The sequence below is a fragment of the Dermochelys coriacea genome, chromosome 16, assembly GCF_009764565.3.
Source record: "Dermochelys coriacea isolate rDerCor1 chromosome 16, rDerCor1.pri.v4, whole genome shotgun sequence".
Taxonomy (NCBI): domain Eukaryota; kingdom Metazoa; phylum Chordata; order Testudines; family Dermochelyidae; genus Dermochelys; species Dermochelys coriacea.
In genome coordinates, this window is record NC_050083.1 from 10,356,992 (window position 1) to 10,376,400 (window position 19,409).

Here is a 19,409-nt window from a genome sequence, read left to right on the forward strand (position 1 = left end):
TGGGAGGCCCAGAGTCAAACCCCTGCTTCATCGGATTCAGAAGAGGGACTTGTACCTGGGTGTCCCCACCCAGCCAAGTGCTTCAACCATCAGGCTATAGAGTGTCTCATTTTGACCAGAAATTCCATCCTGGACCCAAGAAAATGGCAATAAGTGAAGCTGGTAGAAGGACAGTTCTTGCTGACATTTTGGTTTTAATGAAATGGCATTTTGGCACAGGAAAATATTTTGTTGAACATTTTTTGACCAGCTCTAAGCACTAGGTCTCCAATCTGCCACAGGCCTGCCCCATCTCATCCCTGGAGAGATGGGCTGTGTGGAAAGAAGAGAAACATTGGCAAAGAAATACATGTTGGAATTTTTTTTTTAAATCCCCATACGAAACTGCAATGTCCTTGGTCATTAGCTTTCAGTCAGCTGTCACGTCAGCGAACCCTTGCATAAGCCACTGTGACAGGACCTGGAGGGTAAAGGGCTGTATGCAAGAATCAAGACTCCTGCAAAACGGAACAGATGGCTCCTCCACATGTCTAAATAAAGCTGTAATGGTGTTTGGCACCGTAAGAGCTGTAATGTGACATCCATCTCGCTGGAGCAAGTGGAGCAGTCTGGAAGGAAGTATGGAGGTGGGAATGCAGAGAACGGGGTCAAGTAGGAAGGGTAGTGAGGCAGATCCTAGCCACTGGTGAATGACAAACTGTGTGGAAAGAGAAGCTGGGGTTAACCAGGGGGAACTAAGTGGAAGATCAACTTACCCAGCCATTGTGCCATCTTTAAGTAGCAAATAGAGCCATAGCTCTATCCCCTGGGGTGTCTATCAGGACCACACAATGAAATTATGGTTACAATTTCTGTTAGGGTAGAACTTAAAGGCCCCAACTGTTGGCTCCACTGGAAGGGGCAGACCCTGTCCCCAAAAGCTTACCATCTACATAGGCAGGCAGACAAAGGGAGGGAAGGAAAATCACTTGACCAAGGTTACCCAGTAGATCACTGGCAGCATTGGGAATAGACTCCAGGGCCCTTGACTCTCAGTCCCCGAGACACTAGGCCACACTGACCAACCACTCTACCCATTTAAATAGGAGCCAGGGACACATAACACATTGCAGATATATAATAAATAGTTATACTTTACCCTTCTGTAGTTCCTTCCGTCTCAGAATCTCAAAGCCCTTCACAAAGGTGAATTGATCCTCCCAACATTCTTGTGAAGCAAGTGGGCATTATTATCACCATTCTACAGATGTCAAAACTAAGGCAGAGTTTAAACAACATTAATAATTACTACAGCACTGTGTGGGAGTTATATATGTGTACGGTGCTTAGCACAGTGGGGATGACTAGGGACCATAGGTGCTGCCATGATAACAATAATGATTTTCTTGGTGGTTGCAGCATCTAACTACATAATACCAAGGATACTATGGCCTCTGCATGTAGCATGTGCATCAAAACCCTGGAGCTTGTACAAGCTGACACACAGTGGACCTGATCTTCTGCCAACAAGCAAACATCAGGTATGTCACAAGCATTGCACTCACATGGTCCGAACAACACCAGATGCAGGCAAAGATCATGATCTTCCTTTAATCCTAACAGGCAAAGGAAGTGATAAAGCTATCTGGGCCATGAAAGCATCTGAATCCTTCAAGTTTTCAGCATGCTTTAGGTAGACAAACCTCCCAACGACAAGGCCAAGGTGTCAATGAGCAAGAAGAACACGATAACCATCTCCTCACCATAACCATCCATGCCTTCTCCCTGAAGACAACCCTTCCCCTTATGCCAGGTGTGAAACAATGAACTAACTCAGAGGAAATGCAGAGGCCGATGATTGGACTATGGTTGCGGTAAAATCCTGCCACATCCATTCACCAATAGAAAAGAGATTTCTTACAGGATTATGGCATTGCAGTAAAAGCCCATAGACCCTTCTCTTCTACTATCACAGCTGATACTGTGGAGAGGGGCGCTCTTGAAAGCCCAGTTGATAGATAGATGATACAAAACCAGGAATGGAACTCCGGCATTCTGACTCCCCCTGCTCTAACCTCTCTTGTACCATGCATGCCTTGGCATAATAATAATAATACTTATTTCCATGGTGGCTTTTCATCTTCAATGTACTTTGCATTGTAAATTCTCTAGGGGAGGGACTTTGGCTTTTTTTAGGTTTGTGCAGCACCAAGTGCATTATGAGCACTTCCAGAAACAATATGTGATAAATAATCATAGAAATTCACTACTTGACCTGTTTCTCCATATGGGGAACATGCTCCTGCGATGAGTCTAACCAGACACTGAGCGTCCCTGTTCCTTTGCCAAAACACATCTAAAAGGATATTTTCCCTCTGACAAGTAAGACAGTAAGTGTGAGCCTGTGTCTGACAAGTTCAGGGAGGAGCTTGCAAGGAGGCAATTAGACAAGAAAAGTGCTGATTAGAAGCCTGGCCACCCACGGCAATGGAAAGATACACGTGTGTGTGTGTTTGGGGTAGGGGGGAATAAAAGGAAGTACTTGGTCCAGCATGAAATATCTTGTGATTGACATGTTCTCATTTAGATGTTTAATTGTCAGACTATGGGGTTTCTTGGACCTTCCTAGGAAATATCTGGACTTGGACACTCTTGGAGACAGGATGCTGCATTAGATGGACCATTGCTTTTATCCAGTCTGGCAATTCCTTCGTTCCCACGTAGAGGGAATCAGATATGAGCTGGTAACACATTGGACAGTTCCCCCCGGCAATCCAGACCATGCTGGAATAACAGAACAGAGGCAGTCAAAGAATCCATCCCAGGCTGCTGTAGGACATTGTTGGATGGAATTTTCTGTGGACATCCAGACTTGATTGATGCTGCCAGTGAAGGCAGATTGTCAAAATGGGTTATTGACAAAAATGCCAGGGTTTTTTTTTTTCAAAATCAGAATGTTTTTAATGTGTCAGGTTTTTTTCCCCTCAAAACATTTTGTCAAAATCACCAAAATGCTTCATTTCAATGTCAAAATATCCTGTTTGGACAGTTTTGGAATAAAATGTTTTGATTTTTTTGGTTTGAAATGTCTTTAAAAATGTTTTTATGTAACAATTTTTTATTTTGTTTCAAAAAGTTTTCAAAAAGGCAGACTCAGAATGAAATGTTTTGATCGACCCAAACCAGTATTTTTTTCCTAATGTCACTTCAAAAAGGTTTTATTTTTGTTCCGTTTCAGAAATTTAAAAAAAATGCAGAATTTCCCACAAAATGGGAAATCCAGTTCCTACCCAGCTCTGCCCAGTAACTGGAAACACAAAGACAACCTCAGTTTTGCCTGCATGGTGCATTAGTCTTCATTAGCGGGGTGTAAATTCAGTGCGCACTAGGGTATCGTGCTCTAACCGGCCTGTATTGTCCGTGCTGGTATTCATTAAGTTCCTTAGTTTGCACTGACATAGCCCTGTTTCAAACAATACCATATTAACATGCACTAGTGAACTATTAGTGTGCCAGCAGAGTCCACACAGGCCAGCTTGTGCTCAACACCTTAGTGCACAAGTAGAATTTATACGGCTCTAGTGTGGACTAAGATACCATTGGACAAGTCCCCAGCCTACCTGCCGTCATTTGCATTGGAAGCCAGCACCTCACAGCTCAGAGCGATCTGCTCTTTTTCCTCCCCACTATCTTCTCTGAATGAGAATCCAAAGGACCAGGGAGCCTCTCCCCTGCTGCAGCATTGTGCGTCCTGCTCCCATGCAGGGGCACTTCCACCTCCTGACTTGCATGATGCCACCGTTCCGGTTTCCTTGTGATCATGAAGTGGTTAACACTGAGCTGTCTCTCTCAGTGGAGCCTCTAACTGGAGGGCACGCTGGAAGGCAGTAAAGGAAGGAAAATCACTTTATGCAAATTAGCTTTTAATTATTCATTGGCAATTTGACTGTAATCGGGCAGGTGCCCCGATAGGATGCGCACGAGGTGATAAGTAGGTTTCTCCTGTCAGACGCACTCAACACGTCCCTCGACAGCCCTGCAAGGTGCCTTCAGCAAGCCAAAATTACCCAGCGAGAGGCACTGGCTGCTGGTAGGTGCAGTCAGCACCACTCCAGACATGTTAATTTCAGCAAGGAGGTTTTAAGAGTTTTCTCTCACACCCTGTAATTCACCCTGAGCTGACAACTGGAGAACAGGGAAAGGGGGGGAAAAATAGGCCAGACCTCTGTTGAATAGTTCTCTTTAATATTTTAGATTTATGTTTATATATAGAGATTCCCCCTCTTCTCACTGGCAATTTTTTGCTGCACCAAATTGCTGTAATGAGAGCCCAGGGTAACCATTGCATAGATATCCCTCTCTGGTTCTGGAGGTGGCTAGAGGACTGTGGGCATCTCAGCTCGGATGTGAGGCACAGGGAGCTGAGCCATGCAGTCAGAAGGGGCTGTTGCCTATGGCAGTAAAATATTAGCGACAGCAAGGTAATAATAATATTATAATTCATAGCCATCTAGGAACGCATGGTTGTCACTAAAAGAAAAGGAGTACTTGTGGCACCTTAGAGACTAACAAATTTATTAGAGCATAAGCTTTTGTGAGCTACAGCTCACTTCACGGTGGCTATTTTATGGCTGTAGCAGGGAGAGAATTCAGATCCAGATTCACAGGCTTCTAACACTTGAGGTAAAGGAGAATGTCCCTTAATTGGCAGCAGTAGAGGGCTTATGGCACACAGGTGAGCAGTCCTGATGCCTCACAGTAGGGGTCAGTGACACACACATACACACTCCCCAGTGTATCACAGTATCTTGCCTTTGCACTGTGTATTGTACTGCCCCTTTCATACTTAAGTACCAAAAAGATTTTTAACAGTACTCATTTCACCCATCTCCAAAATGCAACCACCTCTGGGTGGAGTGTGGCAGCTGTTTAACTGCACCCAGCAACAATGAGCAACCGTTTAAGGGCAGGAAGTGAAGAAGAACACTGTATCCCATGGAATTCAGGTAGTCAGACTGTAATTACTTAAATATTATGGGACTTTCTTTGTCAGTAAAAAGAAAAGGAGTACTTGTGGCACCTTAGAGACTAACAAATTTATTTGAGCATAAGCTTTCGTAAGCTACAGCTCACTTCATTGGATGCATTCAGATGAAGTGAGCTGTAGCTCACGAAAGCTTATGCTCAAATAAATTTGTTAGTCTCTAAGGTGCCACAAGTCCTCCTTTTCTTTTTGCGAATACAGACTAACGCGGCTGCCACTCTGAAATTTGTCATGTGAGTGATTGCAGGCTTGCGAGGAGGCAGACATTTCCAGTTTGGCTTGGTGGCAATATTCGGGCTGAGCTATGGAGTTGCCATATCACCCCCTCCTTAGAAAGAAAGGGACATCGATTTATTAGGCATCTCACACAAGATGCTTCTGTGGAGAAGACAACTGAAAAATGCTTTGCAACCCCCAATTCTGTAAGCATCTGTCTCATTTCAAGTACTGCTGGGCCTTTCAGTCGGCTGGATGGAAAGGCAAGAGTGCATTCAAATAATCCGTTCCTCCCGAGTGCAGGGGAAAAATCAGCTCCAAGGAGCACAGCACCTCAAGCCAACAGATGCCAAGCAAGGGCAAATCATCTCAATGAAACCATGCCTCCCAGACCCCTTCTTGTGTCACCTTCACCAACCTTCAACCTCTCTCCATAGGCGGAGATTAAACACTGTGAGAGAGTTAGCCAGAAGAGAAACAAAATTCCCTCAGCTCTCTGGACAGATTGCAAGTGCCAAAGAGGAGGGTCAAGGCAACTATGTTCTGTGTCAAAGCAGGCATCAGACTGAATTAGGAGCGTCGGACATGAATTAAAGTGAAATTATCCCGCATGGGACTGAGGGGAAGCAGAGATGGAAGTGGCAGGAGAGGAAAATGAAAGGCAAGGGGTGGAGAGAAACAATGGACCTAGGAACAGAGAACAAAAGAGGTAGTGTCTGGGAATTGGGTCATATCCTTCAAGTAGTTTGTGAACCCCCTAGGGGTGCTCACCGTGTTCTATGCTTTAGAAACCAGCCAGAGCAGCGGTGGGTGTATGTAGTTCGGAATTACATGTTGTGTGTCTGGGTGTGTACATACACATGCATCTATGCCAGTAGGGTTCTTGCATGTTGTGATTGTGTGTAAAGAGCAAAGGACACAGCAGGAAGGTGACAGGGAAAAACAGGCGATTAAGAACAGGCAGCACTGGGGAGGTGAGAATGCCATAGAGGTACGGGATGTCTGCATGCTCATTGGTATTCCGGGAGCACTTTAAGATTGAGCCTCCATTGTACTACACACTGCACCACTGCACTTAACGAGACACAGTGCCTCCCCTGAAATGCTTATGATCTAAACAGACCGGGCAAGATTATTACCCCGATTTTACAGATGTGGGAACCCAGGGATGAAGTGACTTGCCCAAGGTCACACACATAGGGAGTCCATGGAAGATCAGAGGTGCCAAGTTCCAAGCCAGTGCCTTAACCACAAGACCATCCTTCCCTTCCTGGGCTGCTGATGTGGGGCATGAGGGAGGCTGTGGTGGGGGGGACTGGATAAAGGGGTAGATGAAAGTCCCCTCAGGGGCTCAGCAGGGTTGAGGTAATGCCGAGTCTAGGGATCAATGTGAGAGGAAATGGAGAGTAAAGAGCAGTAAATGAGCTGGATTCAAGCAGATGTTTTACACAGCCCTTCATTTAATCCTTTCCTTTTATTTCATTGTTTAATTGGTTTAGCCCTTGTACTTTTCATGCTGCAGGCTGAGGGACCCAGGCTCCCTCTCCTTCTCTCTCTCCACGTATCTCTGTCTGATCTCATTTCTCTCTCTCTCTTCATTTCTGTTCCTATCCCTTGTTCTCTCTCTTTCTCTCCCCAGCTTCTTCCTTCCTCTGTCTCTTCAGGTCCCTTATTACTCAAGCAGTTTTTGTTAACGCTGTCAACTTCGCCAACGTATAAGTGAGATTGTACAGTAAGTGAAGTTAAAAGTATTTCTATGGTGGGATATTTAATCATTTGAATCCTTGATAGGAGCAGCTCTTTTTATTTTCACTAGCTATAAATCCAGGCTCTATCTAATATCTGATCTCAGAGAGGAGAGAACTAACCAGCTGTATACGTGACTGGAAAGGAGAAGGCTGGAGAAAAGGGGCTACTTTATCTACATGCCAAGTGGAGCAGCATAGGAATAAGGGACAGAAACATTTCTAAACCTGTGGCATTCTCCACATATTCATCTACACTGGCTCCCTTCACTCTCTCAGCGCTCTCCAACAGAGCAGGGCATTGGAAGCTTCATTTTCATTTATTTCCTTCTTCAGTTATAAACTCAGCAAAAGGGCCTACTGGGGTCCCAGGTTCCTGTCCTTTTTGTGTTGAATGACTCCTTGTGGGCATGATTCTCCGCTGCATTATTTGTAGGCCTTTGTATGAAGTGAGCGCTAGAAAGAGCTGGCTGGGAAATTTTTCTTCATTGAAAAATGTTGTTCGTCAAAACCAAACGTGTTTGTGAAAGAGGTTTTGATTGGATGAATCTCCCAACTCCATAAAAAGGGTTGGTTGTTTTTTTTTTTTTTTTTAAAAAAAGGGTTGACATCTTTTAAAATTAAAAAATCTTGTATTTCCAGTTGGAAACAATGTGTCCATTTTGAAATTTAAGTTGGCTAGACTGAAAAAAAGTTGAATAAATGGAACAACCACAAAGGAGCAGGGCCTGCTCGGGGGCGGGGAGGGAGGGCTGGATGGGGAAAGTGAAGATGGTTGAGAAAGGTGAGAAGATTGAAATTTTTCACTGAAACTTTTCCCTGTTGTTGTTCCCCCAACCCCCAAGACAAACAAGCTAAAAGCAGTTTTAGATGAACATGTCCTGACCCGCTCCAAGGATGGAAATGTACATGAGATCAGCTGCTTGTGAGCAGAGAGGGGAGGGATAAGACTGTGGAGGAGGAAGGTTTCAGATCTGAGAAGGAGCTGACGGGTTGAGAGCAGAGGTGGGGGGAGGCTGGGTGGCAGAGGATGGTACCTGTTTGGGCTCATAGGGTAGAAAGGATGGAAGGAGAGGGTCTTAACAAATTTGGATAAGCTTTTAATAAGCAAGTGTAGACCCCATTAGGAGAGAGAGTCGTTATTGCCCTTTAGTGACTGGGCCACATAAGGGGTTTACAAGGCTGTTAATGGAGTTACTCCTTTAGCACAAGCAGTAGATCTTTGCGTGTCGAGCTAAAGGGGATGTATTTGAACACCGCCCAAATAGCTTACGTTTTATGTTCACCCTAATGTCTCTTCCAACCCTGAGGTTCTCTCCTCAACAGGAGAACGCAGGATTCCCTGATCTTACTCTCTCCATGTAACTGTCTCCCAGGCACCTCCACCAGCTCCTTCCCCTGCCCCCCCTTCTCTCTCCCCTGCCGTCTCACAGAGACGCTGACATCTTGTTTGCCTCTGATGCCAAAATAAAGAAATTTCAGTTCTGAGGTACCATTTCTTTTGCTGTCAACACACTTAAAAGAAAAAGCTGGAGACATCAAAGGTGCCAGCTCCCTTAAAAACAATAATACCCCCCTTCCTATAGCCCCCACCGCAAAACCAGACAAAAGGAGCGCTGCACAAAAGGGCCCCTCCTGGCTTGATTGGGATCTATCTAACCAACTTGCATATTCCCATGGTTTTTACCTCGGAACAGGGAGCCTATAAGGGGTGAGGAAGTCGTGTTTACAAGCAACAGGGCCTCATTCAGAGCAAAATTTCCATCCATTTGCCAGCCGTGGACTGGGAAGTGATGTTTATTCTGCATCCAGATCAGTCATAAACATGGCACTGAATGGAACAATAATTCTAGCCGCTTTGTGGCCCTTTTCATCCATAGATCTCACAGCATCATGATCCCCATTGCAGCTGGGCAAACTGCAGTATTCAGCAGAGAATGTTATCTAGGGATTGTAGCAGGAGGACTGGGAGTCAGGACGCCTGGGTCCTAATCTCAGATCCACAACTGACTTGCTGCGAGAGTTTTATCTCACTTTATCCCTTCCAAGGGGATTGATTATGCCTCTTAGAAAGCATAGCCCCACTATGGGAGTGTAACGGGGCTCACTCACCACTCCGGCACCTCCTAGTAGTCAATATAGGAATTAACTCTGGTAGCCAGAGCATCCTCTTCTGGTGGTGTCTCGCTGCCATTACTTCTGCTCCTGGACCCACGTCCCTCCAAGGAGCACAGTGGCCTCTTCAGTAACACAGCCCTCCAGCCGTGCCACTCGGTTCCCCCGCTTTCAGGGGACGTTTCTGCAATCCCTGTCCAGCTACTTCTCTCAGTGGTGATTGCAGTCTATTGTCTAGACACGTCCCCAGTGGCGAGCGGGGAGGGACCCAGGCATGCCCACTCCTCCTGGTCCCAGCCCAGGGACCCTGCAGAAGACCACGGCTTGCTGTGTCCCCTCCAACTCCTCAGTAGATTTCCCTGGGCCACTTTCCCGCGGCCCCAGCCCCCTCTTTGCCCTCACCTCAGGGCCTCAGCCTGTAGATCCCTGCAGCCTGCCAGGAGCTGCCTTTAGCTCCCCAAGTCTCTGCCTGCAGCATGCTCTGTCCAGGCAGCCAGTCCTCCTCCCACCTCAAGCTCCAGGGAGTGACTGAAGCTGCTCTGCCCTGCAACTCTTCTTATAGGGACCTGCTCGGCCCTGACTGGCTGCTCTCCTCAGCCTCTCTCTGTCTGTCTGCTTCCTGCCCAGCCTCCCTAGGGCTCTATTAACCCCATAGAGCCAGTGTGGGGCAGGCACCCTATCACAGGGAGATAGGACATCCGATGTTTCATCCACACAGAGACATAGGGAGGCATTGACCTGTATAAGGCCTAATGGTTCCAGGGCATTGTGTAGTAAGTAGGGCTCTTGCTACGCCTATAGAAAAACTGCAGCATGCATGCTGTCCAGAGCTTCCGGGATGGAGCTATGGCTACCCTACCCAGACTCTGGGGCAGAATGTGCTGTTAGCCAGGGTGTCCTACCTTGGCTCTGGGATGTCAAAATATGGCTGTGTTGAGGCCCCTGGATGAAGGAATTGGTACCAAACAGAATAGTCTCTCTTCCTCTCTGCAAGTCTGTTCAACCACCAGACTTGCCCATCAGAGGTGAAGAGGAGTTGAGCAAAGGAGTGCAGTGGGAGAGGGAAATTCCCCCTAGGTCCATCTGATGGAGAGGGTCTCTCATTTCCTGCACTCTCTAGCCCATTCATGGTGTTGTGCTCTATTCTCAGTGAGAGAAAACCCAGTGCAACCTAGGAGAAAACATTTGCAATGAATCTCCACTCATCACCCCTCCATTGTCCTGGTTTAATCTGCACCCCAGGGCCTCAGCTGCAGGCTGAGACTGCCCGCCCTTGAGAGAGCTGTTATGCATTGCTTAGGGGATGTTTCCAGGCTAGGATTGAGGAACAATAGCAGATTGGGGTAGGGGCAGGCAGCTAAGGACTGAGGGTCATTAGTAGAGCTGTCTGGAAGTTCCATACAAGAGCAGGAGGGTTGCTTCAGGATAGGATTGAGGTGCATTGGCAGAGCTGTGTGTGGAGGCCCCGAACTGGGATAGCAGTCAGTGATGCAAGTCAAGACAGAGAAGCACCAGCGGAAATGAGTCTGGAAAGCCTGCATAGATCCTGTAGCCATTATTATTGGATCCCGAAAGCCCAGGGGGCTGGAGTTCACCCTGCCAGGAGGTTCTGATTGTCTACAGGCAAATGGTCTCACTACACAGGCAACTATGGGATCGGCATATGCCTTGACCAGTTGGCTAAGGGATGAGCAGTGCTACCAAGACTGGATACAGTTTGTCACAGGAAGCATGAATTCCTCTCCCACGCACCTTCAGATAACTCCTCCTCCCCCCTGTATATTTATGGCCTCATAGTTTGCAAGGTCACCACAGCAAGCGAGAGTCGCTAAAGGAGCGCGGCAGCCCCAACAGCTTTGGGAGGAGGCTTTCCCCCACTCCCTTGGGGTGCAGGGATTGGTGGGAACTGCCAGGCAGTACTCAGCAGAAGTGGATGATCCGTCACTGTCACTGAGCGGTGGGGGAGGCGCGGACGAGGGGATGCCGAGTTTGCACTGAATACTCATTGCGCACTGAGATTCATGCAGTTGTTCTGCTCCCAATGTAAATATGGACAGCCCCATTCATCACTGGCCTCACTGCCTCAGCACATGTCGGGGAGAGAGGGATGATTTAGTGCCTGCAGCTGGATCAGGCACTATGTTTCTCCAAAACAGCAGCATTTAAAAATTGGGAACATGAGGGCGGGGGGCGTCCTGAGAGGGGGAGGATTTGGGGGCAAAGTCTGGAGGAGAGAGCCAAGGAAGGCTGGAGCTTTAACCCCTCCCTGCCCCCACTTCCATGCCCTCCATTGCTGTAGCATCTAGGAATCCCAGGCAAAGATCTGGAGCCCATTGTGCAGCTTGGTCACTAAGGAGATAGTCCCTGGCCCAGGCCCAGCTCACAGTCTACATGACAGACAGGGCCCAACAGGAGAACCAAGCAGACAAACTGGGTGGGAGGATAAGATATGACACTGCACTGAGCTGGATTTCAAAGCAGAAGTCCACAGGGTGTGAGTGACAGAAGAACAAGGCCCGCTTGGTGTAAACTGCCTGCTATTCCATTTATTTCCCTGCAAGGACTGGAGATGCTGGTCACTGTGAGTCAGTTTCAATGCTGGAGAACCATCCTCCCCGGCAGCTCTGTAGTTAGAGAGAAAGGTCTGCTCATGAGTTAAACAGTGGGGGTGAAGGTACATTCCCCTGTGCAGATCCTGGGAGACTTCCCCTCAGGAAACGTGGGGCATTTTCAGTTAACCTGTCTAGGTGCTTCTCTGGCACTTATCACTGGCGTATCTCAGCACTTCACAATCATTAATGCATTCCATCCTCCCCACGTGCCTGGGAGGTGAGGAAATGGTACAGTCCCCATTTTACAGTTGGGGAACTGAGGCACTGTGTAGATTACGCAACTTTCCCAAGATCACACACAAAGAAACTGAACTGAGGTCCCTTAAGTCCTAGCACAGCACTCTAGCAACTGGACCAGCCTTCACACTGAGGGTCAGCCTTCGCAGTCAAATCTGGAGAGGCAGGAGGGGAGTGCTGTGTTGGTGGTAGAGAATGGAGCATTGTGGGGGGCAGATGTAAGACACAGAGATCTGGAATAGCGGCCGCAGGCAGGGAGGGAGCAGGAGGGGCAGGGCTGAGGGTGGAGTTGCACAGGTGGGTGCGAGCTATATTTCTGCCCTGGGAAGACTAGCCATGTAGGAGACAGGGAAGCTGCTGAGCACCAGAGGAGAAGAGCTTTGCACCCGCTGGAAGAGCTTGAGGAAGTCGTGCTTTGGGATGCGCAGGTGCTCCAAGCTCACTTCTCAGAGTAAATGAGAGCCAAGGGAGAGGTGCTGGAGGCTGCCTGGTCATGATGCACATGCAGCGATCTTCACTAACCCACGCAGGGGGAGCTGATCACAGAGGTGAGGGTGGAAAGGAGATCCCCCGCCTCGGAAAAAGGGTTTCTCACTTCATCCCTCTGGAGTATGGAGCCGGTGGGCACATCTCACCCATGTGTGCCCTGCCACTGCGGAGTGGGGGTGAGCTGTAGATGGGCAGCTCTGGCATTGCCTTGTCTTGCCTCCAGCGTTTCTCTGCAAAGCCCTCCCGCTGCACCTGGCCAACAGCACCACATTTCATTGTCCCGCCGCCGGCGCCAGGCTCGCACTCCTGGCCGTCTTGAAATCACACTTGCATTTGGCGTGTGCAGTGTGTTCAGGCTGTGCTAATTACACCCTTGACGCAGGAATAAGAACTGCTTGTGTCTATAACAGTGCAGAGGTGAGGGAGGTTAATTAACACAGAGGAAAGATGCTGAATGTCCTTACGTAACACTCCCTTCCATATGCATTAGAGCCGGAGACTGAAGATCCTTTTGTTTAACCTAACACAGCCCGCAACTCTCTTTCTTCCTCTCTCCTCCATCCCTGGATTAGTGCTGCTGAATGATATCGATGAAGCTGTGCCAGGCTGGCATTGGCAGAAGGCCTCACAGAAACAACACAGAAACCCTTGTCTTATTAACAAGTTAACAATCTCTCCCTTGTTCAACGAGTCTCCAGGTCTTCCCCCCCCATGCACGCCTCACTCCCTGGGGATTTGGGCATGCCACAGGAGAGCTGAGGGCTGGCTTTCTTTGCCAGCCTGGCACCCAAAGCCTGCAGAATGTCTGAGCACCCTAGGATAGGCATCCCTCCCACAGGGAGGCAGAGGGAAAGAGATCTGGGCATGCTCCTTATTTCACTATTCCGCTCAGCCTCCCTCAGCCCATGCCTGCAAACCATACCCATTGCTCTTTATTTGCATGCCCCATAGACAATGTGGACAGGGCACTGGATTAGCAGTCAGGGTTCTAATTCCGGCTGCGCCACTAAGCCGCCGTGTGACCTTGAGCAAGTTCCTTTTTTGTCCTCTCCCACCCTTTGCCTGTCTTGTCTACTGAGAAGGTAAACTCTTTGGGGGCAAAAAGAAAAGGAGTACTTGTGGCACCTTAGAGACTAACAAATTTATTAGAGCATAAGCTTTCGTGAGCTACAGCTCACTTCATCAGATGCATTTGGTGGAAAAAAAATGCATCCGATGAAGTGAGCTGTAGCTCACGAAAGCTTATGCTCTAATAAATTTGTTAGTCTCTAAGGTGCCACAAGTACTCCTTTTCTTTTTGCGAATACAGACTAACACGGCTGCTACTCTGAAACCTGTCTTTGGGGGCAGGCACTGTCTCTTACAATGTATTTGTGCAGTATTTAGTGCAATGGGGCATGCTACTGTAATATAAACAATTAGACAGCTTTAATCCTAAACACTGTGGGGAAGGGGGGAACACAAAGACACGCCCAGGTGTTACATGCAAGGGTGTCTCCATCCGGGCCCCTGAATGCTCAGGCCTAGCTCTGTGTCTCTGTCTCTGCCTTGTTAATGTGAAAGAGGCTTGTCTCACCTTGCTCTCAATAATTACAGGTCTCCCAGGAAAATTGGTCTTACCGTGGAACTTTTACAAAGGTTGTAAAAGGTTTTATTAGAAAGGATTTGGCTCCTGGGACTTGATCAGATTAGCAAGGCACTTTGCCCACCTCCTCCAGTGGAACTGCTGTTTGCTCATTTTACAACAGGAAGCCTTACCAAAAAGAATTAAAAGGAGAGGCCTAGTCACCATCTCAACCCAGATGATAGAATTCCAAGTTAATCACCTTAACTGCGTTGGTCAGGATGAATTACAGGGGGGCACAACATGCCACCCAAAGGAGAAATACAGCTTGTAATTCCAGTGAGCTGATGCACCAGGGGGAGAGATGCAACAGCTGATGTTGCAGCACCTCTGACTCAGAATCAGCACTGGAGAGTCACAGCCTTAGCTGGTGGAAATGGCCATTGGAGCAATCTCCATTGATTGAAAGGAGAGAGACAGATTCCCACCAGCTGAGTATTCTGCCCCTGACGGTTTAAATCTCACTCATTCATGTAGAGTTGGGGGACATGGTGTATAAATGAGATGGTTTCCAGCTTTTTGGGGCAACTAGACCAACTGACATCACAGAGGCTATGGTGGAACCAACCAGCAGCTGCTGCTGCCGCCTTCTGCTGAACTGTCTCATCTCCACTTAAACTGTTCTCACACTGGGGCTTGGAGAAACTCCATTCAAGGTCAGAGCACCAGCAACTGTTGGAATTACCAGTACCAGCACATGTGCCTTAATGTGGTTACATCCAGAAAGACTCATGCTGCCAAATTCAGATCTAGGTCCAGGGGTCTGACAGAGAGGAGGGCTCACATCTGGGGTCTCATTTTGGGCCATTTTGAAAATGCGGCCCAAGATCTTGATTCAGACTTTGAACACCCCCAAAATTTCTGGATGTTTGGAGCCACAGATTTGGTTCAGGACCCTTTTTTTAAATAGTATTTGTTTTGAAAACAGGGAAGAAAGTGCTTAAAAGCATCCTATTCCTTCTAAAATCCTGTTCCTATACAACATATGCCCCTTTGTAACTCTTCCTTAGTTGCCCTGTGCCTGGTGCTTACACCAATGTCCTTTTTCCTACCAGATGCTGGCCTAACAGAGGAAGCCCATCTCAAAGGCTCTGACTCAGGGCCTAACCAGCTCCCGGTGGGGAAAAGGCAGGAGGAAATGCAAAACTAGAAGGAAGAGATACAAATCTTCAAATGCTTGTTAATTCTAAACCAGCTCCATTTGCAGAGCAGCGGGGCTGGGGCTGGCTGGAATACATTAGCAGCCCTCGGGGAGCGTGCCCCCTCTGGCTTAAAATCTGGAGAGAGAGAGATAAAAAAGGTGGTATGGATATTAAACACACACAGAGCAATGCCCTGCACTGCATCCAGCTGGCATAGACTGACTTTAATTCCCCCTCTGCCCCAATCCCACTTTGCTCCAAAGACAGGGCTAAACATTTAACATGCAGCCAGATATTGGCAAAGGTAATAGCTGGATAATGGAGAAAAAGGGAGGGAAAGTCAGCAAATGGGAGTCACTGAGGCCCTGATTCACTGAAGCTTAACTCTAAGCATGTGCTTAGGTCTCGACTTCAAGTGAAGCATGAGCTTCACTGATTTCCTGAATGGGGATGTTTTCCTGGACCAGGCCCTAATCTGGGTGCAGAAATAACCCCACCTGCCCTCCCGCCTCATTCCCTGATTATTCCATTTGTTCTAGGACATGATGAGAGAGTCTGTTCTCACACCTCCTGCTCACTATGTTTGTAGCACATAGATTTCATGCTGTACATGTGGCTTGCAGACCCAGAGGGACCAGCTTTCTAGAAACCAGTTGTGCTCCTGTAACAGACAAGTCCCTTTGACTGGGGACAGGTTAGGTTTAAACTGCCCTGGCTTGGGAGATGATAATACTGCTACTTTCTCCACCACATGTTCTCAACTGCATGAAATTTCCCCCTGTGGCCTCTATTTTGATATATGACATACTCAGGCAGACCCGGCCATTATTCAGATCTTTCTAGCTGTGTAGGAGGACTTTGAAACTTGTGACACAGCTGAGCCTTACCAGACCTGGCTATATATCCACAGTAACACAGCACGTTAGCTGGGGATAGAGGCACCTCTTCGTTTTAATTGTCTCCAGTCAGATACATCCCTTTCCTTTCCCAAATTGCACGTTTTTCTCTTTCCCCATCCTCCTCCCATCTCTGTTGACAGAGAAGGAAAGCTAATAGAAGGCAGGCAGAATTTAGCCTCACTGGGACTGCTTTATACGCTGACAAAACCATTCTTTTCTCTGCACGCTAAATATTCATGGCACTCAGATTTTTAGATACAAAGGCACATTTTGTTTCCAAATGTGCTGATCCAGAAATGCTTCTCTGCATTGATTTTCTTTCCCACCCACCTGCATAGAAAAGGGGGTGCCACGTCCTAACTGAAGTATGGTCATATTTTGCTTTGATTATAGGTGTTTTTTGGGGTTGGTTAGGCTTTTTTAAAAATTGTGTTTGCTATTTATGGCGCGAGCTGATATTTGTGCATCGAGGGCTTGGAGGGGGGGGGCTTGTGTGCATTGTACATATAGCATGTCAGTTTCCCACGTCACAGCCTGTTGTTAAGCCCATAAAACAAGGTGCTTTAACAAAGGCCCCATATATTACTGACATTCTGAATATTTGTAAATTTTGAGAAAATATTTGCATAGGCTGCAAAAGCAAAGCTTCTGAAACAAGTGACATATCACGGGTGGTGGAAAAAGCACAGTGCAGGCACCACATTTTAGTATTTAGCGGGGAAGCAGAAATAACAAACCAGGATTGTGTATTAACAGACACACAAAGCAAACAGCAGAAGGCAAACCAAGTGGAAAATTGTATTTCTGAACACAGAAATTCTCGATCTGGATATGGATATGGATCAGAGCTTTCCTAGAAGCATTTGCAGCGAGGGGTTTGGTTTGTGCCCATCTTGGACTGTTTATTGTTTGCTAGGATCGAAGTTTTCCAAAGAACTCAGCCACAGAGCTGACTGGGAAATTATATTTTTTTTTTTGCCTCCCATGAAAAAATTTAGTGGGGGGAAAAAAATCAAATATTCATGAAGATCTTTCAGAGACCTCCCTTGGGCCTCTCAGAACATTCCAATCTGAATGCTTAGTTTAAAGGCTTAATTTGGTGCAATTCCATTTTTCAGCAACAAACAACAGCAAATTGTTCCCAAAAATATCAATCAGCTCTACTCAAGTATTAAAGAGGACTCAAACTGACGGATGAAGGTGGTGATTCTGGGGATTGCTGCTATCGCTGTATGGATTGGAACCCCTCAGCAACTTGTGTACAAAATGTTAACAAATTGTATTTTTTAAAGCCATGCATTGTATTGGATATGTGCCCTTCCCAGGGACAGGCTGGCTCCCAGGGTTGGAAAAGACAGTTGGTAGTGTCCAGCTGGTTTGAATTCAGTCTGAGGTGATGGTGGCTCAAAATCTGTATCTCATTGCTGTTTGGTGGTCTATACGACATGCAGCTTGGATGCTACCAGTGATGAGCGCAGTATAAAAACCTATGTAGACTAGAATAGAAGAGGTGGCCCTCAGTCTAACTCCTAGAGGGCAAGTGTCCATGGGGATTTGAATGGAATAGAATCAAAACACCAGGATCACCTGATGAGTAATCAAAAAGTTGAGTTGGGATTTTCAGAGGAGCCTAATGGAATTAGAGCTTCCAACACTGGTGAATTGGGGTGCCTAACTTCCTTGGTCCTCTATGGAAATACCAACCTGAATACTTAGCTTAAAGGCTCAGTTGCCCTTCCAAGGGAATGACTAGCAAGTTAGGTTGTGGGTTTGCCCTATGAAGTGACAAAGAGGCATTTTGTATCCATTGTCAGCACATTGATTGGAGGAAGAAAGAAACATAGTACACCGTACTAGCTAGGGACCTGACTATCGTACTAACAGTTGTACACGGTGTTAGTTTGGTACCTCTTACGTATAAGTGCTGGTTCTAATAGTGATTTCTCTTGTAGATGTCATCCTTCCACAGTTAGTGTGACCTTCCTTTTCTACGGTTGCCTACTGATAAATACTAGTGTGAGACTCAATATACATTTGTTTGGGTTTTTTATAACCTGTTTCTCCACTTCCTTGGGCAGATAGTGTTATTATAGAGTGACAATGTAACCCACAAGTAGGCATGCATTACAGACGCTCCTCTGTATTGATTCACAGAGAACATGAGCTGTTATAGCCCACACCTGCTGTGTCCCAGCTCTTGAACACAAGCTATAGTAGCTCATGCTTTTAGCTCTGGAGATCATAGAATACAAGGGTTGGAAGGGACATCCGGAGGTCATCTAGTTCAACCCCATGCTCAAAACAGGATCAATCCCCAATTTTTGCCCCAGATCCCAAATGGCTCCCTCAAGGATTGAACTCACAACCCTGGGTTTAACAGGCCAATGCTCAAACCACTGAGCTCTCCCTTCCCTCAGGGAAGACACATCACTTTCCTAGGACTGTGAAGTTGCCAGCATGGGGCTTGAACCCAGAACCTTGGCGTTATTAGCACCACACTCTAACCAGCTGAGCTAGCTGGCCCACTAAGTGCATACCCTCATGGGCTGGCCAAGAGCGCGGCTTTGATATTTTTCCTGAATTATTTTTGGCTACCAAACACCTTGGCCTACAAAAAAACAGCTTTGCTTGCTTTTGTTGGCCTTGCTGAGTAGCCATACATTTGGGGTTTTTTATGAGGAATAAAGAGGGAAATTTAAAGATACAGGGAAGGGATCTCAGATACACTGAGCTCATGCTTGGTGCAGTTGAGTACGGCAGGCGGCAGAGGGAGCTCTAAACCACCTTTCTGATTCCCCCACTCCTGAGCTGAAGTGACATTCAAATCCAACCCACAGCGTAAGTCAAATCAGCCCATTGGAGACCATTCAGCGGCCATTCTCTGTCCCAGATGTGCCTCCAACACTCTCCCTATGCTGGAGGGAGGGAGTAGGTGGCGCAAAGGCATCATGAACAACTTTATAGAATCACAGTCATAGAAATGTAGAACTGGAAGGGACCATGATAGGTCATCGAGACCAGTTCCCTGCACTGAGGCAGGATTAAGTATTATCTAGATGAGTGGTTTTCAACCTTTTGTCATGTGTGGACCCCTCTGGAAATTGTAGACACTCTGCGGCCGCCAGGGGTCCGCGAACCACAGGTTAAAAACCACTAATGTAGATCATCCCTGACAGGTGTTAGTCTAACTTCTTCTTAAAAATCTCCAATGACAAAGATTCCACAATCTCCCTAGTAATTTGTTCCAGTGCTTAACTACCCTGACAAACTTTTTTCAATGTCTAACCTAAATCTCCCTTGCTGCAAT

General features: G+C 47.1%; 1 long non-coding RNA gene and 1 other non-coding gene across 2 annotated transcripts; both read right to left on the reverse strand.

Moving 5' to 3' along the window:
* Positions 1-210: 210 nt before the first annotated feature.
* On the reverse strand, positions 211-3,852 carry LOC119844292. Its single transcript, XR_005289214.2, has 3 exons — positions 3,600-3,852; positions 1,139-1,255; positions 211-697 (listed from the first exon to the last, which is right to left on the reverse strand). It is a non-coding gene; the product is annotated as an uncharacterized LOC119844292 (long non-coding RNA).
* Positions 3,853-18,551: 14,699 nt separating this feature from the next.
* TRNAI-AAU lies at positions 18,552-18,625 on the reverse strand. Its single transcript has one exon. It is a non-coding gene; the product is annotated as a tRNA-Ile (tRNA).
* Between the last annotated feature and the right edge of the window lie 784 nt (positions 18,626-19,409).